The sequence below is a fragment of the Crinia signifera genome, chromosome 1 (genome assembly GCF_055691185.1).
Source record: "Crinia signifera chromosome 1, ASM5569118v1, whole genome shotgun sequence".
Lineage (NCBI taxonomy): Eukaryota > Metazoa > Chordata > Amphibia > Anura > Myobatrachidae > Crinia > Crinia signifera.
In genome coordinates this window covers 374401020-374409919 of record NC_139217.1, presented here as the reverse complement: position 1 = coordinate 374409919, position 8900 = coordinate 374401020, and positions in this window count along the sequence as shown.

Genomic DNA, 8900 nt, shown 5'->3' with positions numbered 1-8900 from the left:
TGTGTATTTGTGAGTCTGGAATGGATGATGTGAGTCTAGTACATTTTAAAATGCTTGTATATGAAGAGGGACATAACGTTTTGTGCATTAAATACATTGCTGTCCAAAGGGATTCAACTTTACATTAATTCATAATTAGCATGACCAAATAATGGGGCCTGAATTATCAGGTCCTTTGTAAGAACTCATCCAGCTCTGGCGGCTTTAAATGGTCACTTATAAACCAATGCAATTATCTTCTGCATCCTTGGAAAATGGACATACGGTGCATGAAAATCAAGTAGACAAGACACGTACCAGGAAAAGGCCTGTATTCTGGTTGGTAACATCTAGAGACAATGCTGTGTCCTGGTGATGGAGTTACAGCTGCATGACAGAGGGGGCGCACATATGGTGCAGTGGCCTGGTAGAATATCTGCAGTAATTATGTATACAGTGCAGCTCTTGTAATAACATGTTTGAAAAGGAATCTCCATTTAAAAGGAATTCTATCTGATCCATCCACTACTGTATTATCCCCTCCTATCCATACATTGTGCCAGAACAAGCAGGTCTTTGAGAAAATTACTGCTGCTGCTAATATTCGTATCTGGATAATACAACGGGGTCATGATGGCTTCGTATCTGGATAATACAACAGGGTCATGATGGCTTGTACACAATCATTTTTTTTAGGGGCAATCAAATTAAATACTAATTCCATCTTCAGCTTCATAATGGAATAGAAACCTTATTGTCATCTAAAAAGTAACCTAACATTTTAATATTGATTTCCCCCCCACCCCCCCACCCCCAGACACACACACTTAGGAATTATTAATATAATTACCACCTGCATGTAAAAGGAAGGTGGATGACGCTGAGCAAGATAGTAAGTTTTTTTTATGTAACCCACAAATGATAGCCAGCTTTATTTTTTACACTACAATTTAGAGATCAGTTGAATATACCGCATCCAAATATATCTGCACATGTTGCACTGCAGGTGGGGAAGATGCAACGTTGCTTTGGTTTTCTGCTTTGCATACAAACCTGAAACCAGGCCCTTTTGTTCTAAATTCTGTCCCAGGCCGTTTCAAGTGCAAGGAACTCTTAAATTTGGGATAATGAAATCCACCAGCAAACTTTTCTGCTTTGATTCATTTTTATTGAATACACGCACAGTATAACATGCTGTACTACAGAGAAGGTGAACACAAATTAGATCATGGTTGTATAAACCGGAGTCAAAGAAGGATGATCATGAAGTATCACATGGATCACTTCGATCCGTGCGATGCTTATTTGTGTAAAATTTTATTTTATGCGTATCATTAGCTCCAGGCTCTTTGAGCCAGTTCTGGTTCCAGAAATACAGGGGACAAATCTAATAGAAGTCCCCTGTCTCTCTATAGCCAGCACCGGGATCTCTGTCCCTCCCCCTTCATGTGGCTTAAACAGTATTGCTCTCATCAGTAATATGGCTGCCATGTTTGCCCAGTTATGCCTTTACCAAGTCTCCTGTCTGCCTTTCAGGATGGCTGCCTGTTGGGTATTACTGCCCTGATACTAAAAACATTACATACAGGGAGCTTGTCCTATTATTATTGGGGATTGGGTTGGTTTTGGGTCACATATACTGAAATATTGGAATCATAACTGAAGACCACTACCAACTTAATACAGTAATACATCCTCCCTGCCCAGTGCCAGGGTTGTTAAGTCGAAACAAGCCGTATGACAAAGCGCAAATCTATATTAAAACAATTCCGAATCGGCAGCAGTCCTTAAAAGGGAAATACTCCAACCCTTTTAATTACCAATAAGACAAACAAACAAAGATAGGGCAGCGCTGAATCTGAATATAATATTATTTAAAATGTATTACCAATAACAATAATTAATTTGACAAATCACACAGATCACCGGCCGGTAATGGGTGTGGTATGGGGTTCCGACAGTTGGGATCCCGACAGTCATTAGCCTAACGTCGGGATCCCGACTGCCCGGACTCAGACAGCATGACAAGCGCAAAAAAGCCCCTTGCGGGCACGGTGGCTCGCTACGCGAGCCACCTATTCTATTCTACCTCTATGGGGGTCGTGGACCCCCACAAGGGAAAATAGCGGGTGGCCGTCGGGCACCCGGCGTTTTGACAGTCGGGATCCCGACGTCGGGTAAATGACTGTCGGCATCTCGACTGTCGGGAACGCGTCCAGCACCCCCGGTAATAATCATTGTCCAGGACGCCAAGGTCCTGGACAAGCAACCTCAAGGGAAGACTAGCAAGTTAAAGCTTCTTAGAGCTCAGGCATCAAAATTTGCTTTCTTTCAACTGTACTGCAGTCATTCTCCATAGTAACGACAATAAAAACCCCAAAACTGGACTAATTAAGCTAAAATAGAGAGCATTTATAACAGCTGTTTCTTTCTATCATGCTTCCTATCATGTTGCACTAACAAATTAACCCATGGATTACCTCCTTATAAAGTGATTTGTTTTTTTATGATTATTACCGGCCGGTGATCTGTGTGATTTATGACAAAATAATTATTGCTATTGGTAATACATTTTAAATAATATTATATTCCGATTCAGCGCTGCCCTATCTTTCTTTGTTTGTTTAAAAGTCACTTGACTTAGGCACAGGAATTTGTTCAATGCAGCTACATATTTATCAAGTTGGATCCCTGAGCAGCAAGATTAGCAAGTTTGTTTATAGCCAATTTTTTTTTTTTTACATTATATAATCGGGTCGATCTGCTCAAAACATTTTCAGTGTTTACATACATAGAAAGACAAGCAAGAAAGCAAAATAAATTGAAGCACACAATTGGTAATAATATACCTATAACCAATGTCTAAAACATTGGTATCTAACAACAAAATATAACTATATAGAACAAGACACAAAGGTGGTCAGAATAGTCCCTTATCATCATAGATTGATTTTGTTTAGGAGGCATTGTAGCTCACCTGAACTCCAGGTTTTGCTGCCCAACCCAATTGCCAACCATCTGTGACGTTGTCATCTAAAATTGCCTACTAATTGTGTATCCATGGCTTCCACCAACAGGAAGTCACACCAGGAACTCAAGCACTCAGACATCAGAGAATCCATCTAGTGCAGTGATGGCTAACCTTGACACTCCAGATGTTGTAGAACTACACATCCCAGCATGCCCTGCTTCAGTTTTGCTATTTGGCCATGCTGAAACTGATGCAGTGCATGCTGGGATTTGTAGTTCAACAACAGCTGGAGTATCAAGGTTAGCCATCACTGATCTAGTGGAACTCCCGGAACATGTTCCACGGGTGAAAGGTCTGCCCGGTGTACACTAACTTCACATGGTTGCGTTTTTACGAGCACTAAGTTACTTTATATAGGGAACTTTATTGACACACGCCTCCTTGATTGATCTGTACCCATGGGTTATATAACACGCTGAGGTTGTCCATCTTGAGCTGGGATCTGAAGAGGAGGACATGCGAGGAAAAATAACTCATTAAAAGTTGAAATCTACTTTTTCATCTGGTACCCATATAGAAGATTGTTGCTAAAGGCATGGGTGGTGTATGTGTTTCTTGAACACTGAAGGTGTATAAGGTTTACCACGTACAACTTATATTTAGTATAAACAAATTGATCATGGGAAATGGTGTGTTATCTAAGATGGAAAGAGCTGGGGATATCCAGGTTCTAGGAATAAAACAACCATTCAACAGAATCAAATTCATTAGCAGCATCCAAAGCGATGATCACTGACCATATGTGGTAACTGAAGATAGGAGTAAAGACTGAAGAAAGTTAAAGGACTGTAAGTATTGTAATAATAAAAATGATATACAAATACACACACTTAATACAATATCCTATTAGCAGAGGTAAGAGTGCACCAGAAAGCTTCCAGTAGACTAAAGAAAAGTCTGGGTAACAGTAGAAGGCACCAGCTGGTGGTGTGAGTTCTACTGACTGTTTCACAACCAGGGGTCCCACTAGTCAGCTTGTCAGGCCTTGGAGACAAACAGCAGTGCGGGTAGCTACCACTGCCTAAGTGCCAGCGCAGCCAAAGGAGACACTTGGCTCAGCCTGTTTTCCAATGTTGCACGAGAGAAGTGGCAACACCATGCGGAAACTGCAGAGAGCCATTGAAATTACCAGGCATCAGTCAAACAGGGAGACTGCAGGCAATGCATCGGGGATAGGTGTAGTGTCAACAGTGATGGCAGGAAGCACAGGAGTCAGTTATGCCAGAAGACTTGGGCTGGAGAGTGTGGTTACACATGACCTACTCCATATTGATCCAGTCCACACCCCTCATTATTTAGGGATTACTAACCTATAAATCCACTGTCCTGTGACAGTGTATAGCTATTTCTGCTCCTGGAAGCAATGCACTGGCTGACAGCATCTAACGCCTAAAACTGTGTGACCGTGACATTCTATAACTAGTTAATATACAGCACACACATGTCCATCTTTCCCCAGAGGACATCACAGTAGACATCACCCGATTGTACACAGTTTGGGCTAATGTCAACATTCATTGATTTCAATGGGAGGGAAAAGTGATCCCAGATTTAGACCGTAGACTTTTTTTTTGTCATTGTAGGGAGTGCTTTTTATGATTATCAGTAAAGAGTCAATATATGGCCACTAATTACTGTTAATGGCAACTAATGGTTGACCGTGACTCGGTCGACACCTAAAATGCTTGACATCCCATAGTTTGACATGGAAATGGTCGACAATCAAGTCAACATGATTTTTAATCATGTTTTTTTGTGTCTATGCTGACACGGGCATCATAAAAGTGTACCGCTGTACTCGCCATGCTTCAGGAATGGTGCCTCGCTGCACTCGGCACACTAATATATTCTCACTCTACTGTATGCCCACTTGGATAGTAAAGTATGAACCAATTCAGTCTACATAAAAAAAAAACTGTCTACCTTATGCTTGTGTTGACCTAAGGCAGTGGTCGCCAACCCGTCACTCGTGAGCTACCAGTAGCTCGCGGCAGCGAATCGGGTGGCTCGACCACTCTGCCGTCTGCCCCTCCATTATATGCCGCCGCTTCCATCCCTTCTCCTCCTGAGCTCCCAATCAGGAGCCGGCCCGCGAGCTTTGATTGGCGCACGGCCCAGTCACAAGGAAGCGAAGGGAAGGAGAGATGCGCGGTGTGCTGTGTTCTCCTTCCCTGAGAAGGGAAGCAGCGACACACTGGACAGCGACACTGCAGGGGGACACCAGACTGTACTCTCCCGGCAGCAGCAACAACAATGGTGAGTGTGCTGCTGTTGGGAAACTGGCACGGTGGGGCATACTTGTGGCTGGCACTGTGGGGGCATTGCTGGCACTGTGGGGGGGGCATACTTGTGGCTGGCACTGTGCAAGCATACTCGGCACAGTGGGAGCATATGTTTATCTGGCAATATTGGGGGCATATGTGTATCCCTCCCCCATTTTCATTTGACGCACCCCATGTGGCTTTTTTTTTTTTTTGGCGTGCATGGTATATGGCATAAGGTGTCAAGGGCATTACAGTGTGTGGCATAATGTGGGCATTATTTGGTTATTGGGCACATTTTTTATTTTAGTAGCTCTTCGGGTGGTTTACTTTGTCACGGGTAGCTCACACCCCAAAAAAGGTTGGAGAGCACTGACCTAAGGTATGTCGACCATTCTTAGGTGGCGACCTAGTCATTATCAACCAATAGTGGTTGAACTAGTGGGTTGCGATCATTTGGTCTACAGTAGTGGTAGCCAACCCTAGCCCTCGAGAGCTACCAACAGTTCACATTTTCCAGACAACCTAGCTGCTGCACTCATGAATCACTGACACATTTTAAAAGATACACAGATGGAGCTAATTAGCTCACTTGTGATTCTGTGAGGAGACCTGCAAAACATGCACTGTTGGTAGCTCTCGAGGACTAGGGTTGGCTACCCCAGGTCTACAGCATGATGGTCGACAGTCATTAGGTCAACATTTGTCTAGGTTGACATGGTTTTAGGTCGAAAGGTCATTAGTTCGACAATGTCTACGTCGACAGACAAAAGGTCGACATGGGGTTTTTCAGTTTTTTTAACTTGAATGTCAACACAGTCGTGATGCGTCGGGCACCGTGCCTCACTGCGCTCGGCACACTATTTTATTCTCCCACCACGCCATAGTGGATGGTAGGGCATGAAATACCGCCTGTCGGCTCAAAAAAACAGTTGAGAAAAACCCCATGTCAACCTTTTCACTGGCGACCTAGACATGTCAAACTAATGACCTTCCGACCTAGACCCATGTCGACCATCATGCTGTAGAGCAAATGACCGTTTCCCCAATTAGTGACTGTCAACCTAGGTGCTGGATACCCTAATTACTTTGTTTGGTCATTTCAAACACACGTCACTAACATAAAATCAGGATTACAAGCCAGGTAATGTACATATTTAAATGGATTGTACATGTAGAGCTCTGTGACTCTCAAGAGTGTCGCTGTCATAGAAGGCTGCCTGTCCAACACATGTAAGTGCGTTAGTATGAGGTGGAGGGGTTGTACTGTAGAGCTTGGTGACTCGCAAGAGTGGTGCTGTCATAAAATGCTGCCTTGCTAATGGCTATGGGTCGTTGGGGCAGCCCATATTAGGTCTATATACATTTGGTCGACACATGAAATAGGTTGACATGGCTAAGGTTGACAAAAGCATTAGGTCGACAATGGCAAGGTCTACAGTGAAAAGGTTGAAATTAGGATTTCACGTTCTTTCCCCCGAATGTTGACATAGTCGACATAGATACCATCTAAGTGCACCGCATTTCCTGGCATGGCTCGCTGTGCTCAGGACATTATTCTATTCTCTTCTCCCTCCACGCCCTAGTGGATGGTAGGGCATGAAATACCGCCTGTTGGCTCATAAAAAAACATGTTGACCTTCCTATTGTCGACCTAATGCTTGTGTCGACCTTCCAGGCATGTAGACCTATTTCATGTATCGACTCAATGGATGTTGACCTAATATGGGACGACCTAATGACCGTCTACCTTTCAAACAAGTAGGTATCGGTGAAGCACACAAACTCCCTGGGTCTCACAGCAAACACTGACAGCCACGGGCTAATGGACCAATTACTTTCAGTTCTTCCTATGTGCCAAACTGCCTCTGGAAGCAGCGGACCATGGGAACACGTTTTATGGGCGTTTCCATGAAACACAGAAGAACACAAAGTAGAAACAGTGCTTGTGCAGAATAATGTTAGTGATTTATTTTATACTTTTTTATACACATAAAAAGATATACACTTTAAAACTTATAAGTAAAAAAAAAAAATATGTAGGTAAAAAATACATATAATAATAAAATTCAGACAGCAATAAGCCGGTTTAGCAAACATAAAGCTGGTATTATCCCCTTATATGGCCATAGCAGTTGTTAGAGCATGCATGCAGTTAATCTTCAGCAGTAAATTTACTTGGTTAGTATATTAGATGGATTATCCAAATATTAGTCCCACCTATGTGCACAAGGTTTTATACTTATGTAGATCTGTGGGCATGGGCTCCAGACCCCGATGGTGAGCTCAGACCGCTGGTTCAATCCTAATAATGCACGGTCATATCCGAGATCCTTCCTCTGAGGAAGCCGCTGATGACTTCTAAGAGGCGGAGAAACGCGTAGAGGAGTGCGGGGGAACAATCTGGCGGTAGCAACAACCTAGAACCGGTGGAAGGATCTCGGATATGACCGTGCATTATTAGGATTGAACCAGCGGTCGGAGCTCACCATCGGGGTCTGGAGCCCATGCCCACAGATCTACATAAGTATAAAACCTTGTGCACATAGGTGGGACTAATATTTGGATAATCCATCTAATATACTAACCAAGTAAACGTACTGCTGAAGATTAACTGCATGCATGCATGCTCTAACAACTGCTATGGCCATATAAGGGGATAATACCAGCTTTATGTTTGCTAAACCGGCTTATTGCTGTCTGAATTATATTATTATATGTATTTTTTACCTACATTTTTTTTTTTTTACTTATAAGTTTTAAAGTGTATATCTTTTTATGTGTATAAAAAAGTATAAAATAAACACGAACATTATTCTGCACAAGCGCTGTTTCTACTTTGTGTTCTTCTGTGTTGAATTGAAGGGGTTTGGTAATCCCCCTTGAAACAGCTGCGGTGCAGAATATTACAATCTGCACTAGGATACTGCTTTGCAAAACTCGGTCTCCATGAAACCGCTGGGCTTTCCCATGGCTGCCGGGGGCGGCGGCTGGTGTCTTTGTCCTAGCGCTCTTAAATAAAAGTAAGTTCAGACTTATTTGCGATGGTAAGAGAAATCATTCGATGGTTGGCGACCATCGAATGATTTTGCCTGCTAATGGCTTCATGCGAGGGGATGTGTTCTCATACAAGTCCCCTCGCATGTTACTGAGTGGATGCGGGGGTGTTAAGCCACTCGGTAAGCAGTGAAGGACCGCAGTTTAGCGAGCAGTACAGAATGGCCCCAGTGTGTATCCACCTTTGCAGGCAATGAATAAGAGCATGTCTGCATCCTTTTAATTACATTACCTACATGCAGATCGAGTCCATGTAAAAATGTGCATTACCAGATGGACGGCAACACACATTTGTATTAAAGCACCTGCCACTGTAAACATAATGTCATTTGTGCCAAAGAAATCTGCTTATTTATCTTTCATCTATCTTATCTTCAGCTAAAGTGCATGGAAACAGGAAGAAAATTTGTTTTATATATAGATTATGGACATCATTTGGACTTTTTTTTTTTTTTTAAGTGTGCTTAAATTTTTTGCCCTGGCGACTTGACTGCATTCTGCAATTATTACTGGCTAGGTATTGGGAAAACATGAAATGCTTCTCAAGATGGATACCTAATAGATACAAGTGT